The following is a 3,798-nucleotide window of genomic DNA, read 5'->3' on the forward strand; positions in this document are numbered from 1 at the left end:
GGCTACAAATGATGGTTAGAAGAAGTTTATAAAGACGTTGAAACAATAGTTTTTACAGTTTGTGCATAGCTTGAAGCATAGTTTGTACTTTTTTGATAATACCTGTTTTTTCGCATAACATATGCACTATCAAATAAAAGAAATAAAAAAAATGAAGATCGAAGGTTCAATTCCCTTTTGAAAAACGGGGAATAGATTAATGATAGTTGCAGTCTTTTTACTTGTTACTTGACATGACATTTTTCGATGATTTCACATGTAGTTTACAAAAAAAGGGGAGAGAGAGAGAGAATGAAGGACTTATCACTGATCAAATAAATCATATCCCAAATAAAATTCAATTTTGATGATTTGTTCTTTTCTAGACGGAATGGTGATTTCGCTTCATTTCTTTGGCTACGTCAATAAAAACACGAATTGGTGTCTATAGAAGACGAAGGTTTTGGCATTGTAACACATCAATATATTATTCAGCAGGATTCGTCAGAATACGCTTTATTTAATATTCAGACATCTCAGTTGGAGTTTTAAGTTATTCTATCCAACTTTTCAAGCAGCGTCTTCACTATTCCATGCATTAAAATTGAGTGATTTATAAAAATGTGCATAGGCTGTCTTTAACAGTTTCTCTTTTATTTACTTTAAGCTTTAGATTTATAATATCATTTTATTAAATATTATCATATAATAAATAACTGTTACAGAAAATATTAGCAATCTATTTGATATAACGCTCAACAGGTGGCAGACTAATAAGTATTATTTCATTTTAATACAATATTGGTTCTAAATTTATAACTAACAACGTTTTTGCTGTTTTTTATTTTAAACCAAAAGTATTAAAAATCGTATTTTCAATAAATATTTATTTTTTAACAAAATCATAATAATGGGTGTCTGTTCTATTTTTTTTAGTAGACTAAATACATATTCCTATAACTTGAGCGCTTCCAAAAGGAGGATCTTCCTCATGAAGTAAGGTCCACCTTTCGAATGTGCTTGCGTTAATAATTAATTGACGAAAATATTTTCACCGGAGAGAGAGATTAAGGATGAAGATTCATCTTAATGCACACTTGTTTAGATAAAATTAGTTTCTCTCAATATTTGTAAAGATGCAGTAAGAAAATTAAAATCTATGATAATTGTATATTTCGTTATTCAATTCTGTCAATTAAGATCTAAAGCATATCCATTGTTATAATCTTTTTAATATCTAGCAATTTTCATCTCAACAAGAGATGTAAGATTAAGCCTTCTGTACTTAAAAAAAGGCTAGATTTTGCTTATAAATTTTATATATTATATATTTCTATAAATAATATTTAGCATTTTCACATGTTTCACCCTAAATACTACAGATTAAATTCATGCAATTATGAAATAATAAGCAAACTAAATATAAAGATAAGATAAGCGCGCGTTTAAGTTTTATTGTCTTTTTAATTACACTTGTCACACGACATTAGTACTAGGCCTATTACGTTTTTAACACTTTATTCCTTATCTAGTCATTTAGGAAATTTTAAGAATTGGAATAACGTATGATAATAGTGTTAGATATGTTCCCCATGTTTCCAGTCTGATGAACTTTGGATTTAACGAACCCATGATTGAAAGGAAGAAGTGTTCCTTTTTTTCAAAGCGATCAAGTGATGTTTCACAATAACATCTATGCAGTAAATTGTGTAATTTTCACTTTATTATTAACTAGTTAGGGTAGCTTGTATATCGCAAGATTAATGGCATTAGAAGGATATTGTGACCCTTACCGTCGAGATATTGACATTAATGCTGGCTAAAATAAGTTTTGCTAGAAATTCTTAGTTCAGCTAAATTCTGGTAGTGATTATTTATTTTGTGATGCCAAGAAAACGTGTTGAGGTTAACAGCCTGTAGGTGGCAGTACGTTATGGTGCCACAACTGTTTAGACATGACTGGTATTAGTTACCATGACAATGGCGAGTGAGCCAGAGGCGGTGAGTTTAAAAAGGCTAGTGTATATAACAATATGTGACATTTCAATATATATACATGTATGAATTAGTATACGTGAATGTCATTGCACACGTAATGTAGATTACCTGAAGTTATTTTAGTAGTATATAACATGAATGCATCAATTACAAAGAAATATCAATTGTCAAGCAACATATCACTGAAAATAAAGAACTTAGTTTGAATCTTAAGACTTCCAGATATAAAGTAATCTCAGATTACTGACCTGTCATTAGCGGAAGATGCACTGCACTTGATATTGTCATTAACATGGGTAAAAGAATGTTTTCAGTTTGAACATTGAAATATTCAGCAAGTTCTTAATAACCATTGGAAAGGTAAAAGTAACGGATGTACTCGTTTAAAATTCGAAGACAAAAATAATTTTAACTGATGTGTTTGGTAATATTATTTTTTTCACGGTAAGGTGCTCCACAGTCTAGCGTACTATATACTGAGGCATGCTTACCCATAAATTTGCATATGTACTATTATTTTATATTTAGTTTTTTTCCTCAGAAGGGTTTATTTTGCGCTTCTTGCCTTTTTGAATCCTTTATGTTTTGCTTTTTATTTTGTGCTTAATGTTCAAGAGTTTGGTTTGTAGTTGTGATGTTTGTTTTTAGTTTATTTTGGGGTTCATTTAGTTGTCTTTTTTCTTGATTAATATCAAAAGGTTTACTTTGTAAATTTTGATTTTGGCATGTTATTTTTTCCAATTTCGTGAAAACATCTATTTAATACCCATGCTTTTATTATGTCTTGTTTTAATTTAATAATAAAGGGCTTGGATTTTGTAATATTAACAGTAGTATTTTATGTTGTAATTTTCATTCATTAATGAAGGGAATATCATATTTTCCATTTTTGATCTCTTGTAAGGGGAGTATTTCAGTTTTATATGCCATGATATTGTTTTGTATTTAGTTTAATCAATATTTATAGCCCATATCCATGACTTGTAATCATATTTTTTTTCTCTGTTTTGCTTGTTTGTGCTACCATATAAGTGTTTTCAAGGGGAGAGAGAGTTTCACCAGATTTTCGACCAGTGTACAAACTTATGAAATGTATTTTAAATTCTAAAATTGAAGATAGTCAAGGACTACCTGCAGGCAAAGGGAAGAAAAAAGATGTAGTATACAGGTGTTTTATACTTTACAAAAGTGAGCTTTAAATTTCACTTTTTTTTTCGTTTCGAAATGTTCGTACCTATAAGTCTATGAAGACTTTGGTGAAAAGAACTAGCTAAGTTTCTCTAGCTGAACATACTATGTAGGAATGGTCAATGACAATGACCAGCAGTAACGTGAATGATGCACACATATCCTGGGAAAGAAAATCACTATTGCCATGTATTATCAGTTTGGAACAGTTTTTCGGCAGATATTCTTCACAAATCCATTTCCTGCTTGAACCTCCTGTTACTCTAGTTCCTTCCAGATTACTCTAAGAAAAATCAGTGCCTCCAGTAGCAGAAAAGTCTACACATGTCTTTAAATTCAAGTCAAGCACTAACCAACGAATAAAATATAAAATGTAATTAGGTGAGATCAGAATTTTGGTCAAGCATTCTTCCAATCATCCAGATATGTGTGCTATATCTTGTTTATTAACTATAAGAAAACAGTATTTGTATTTTGTTGTTGTTTTCTTTCTTTTACTGAATCGCAATTTTCGTATAATAAACAGAATATGATAAATCAACATAAATATAGTTATTGTATTTTCTAATGTATATATATATATATATATCGTTTAAATCTAAAATTTTACAAGGTATAGAATAAAATAATGTT

The sequence above is a fragment of the Limulus polyphemus genome, unplaced genomic scaffold (genome assembly GCF_000517525.1).
Source record: "Limulus polyphemus unplaced genomic scaffold, Limulus_polyphemus-2.1.2 Scaffold28, whole genome shotgun sequence".
NCBI classification, from domain to species: Eukaryota; Metazoa; Arthropoda; class Merostomata; order Xiphosura; family Limulidae; genus Limulus; species Limulus polyphemus.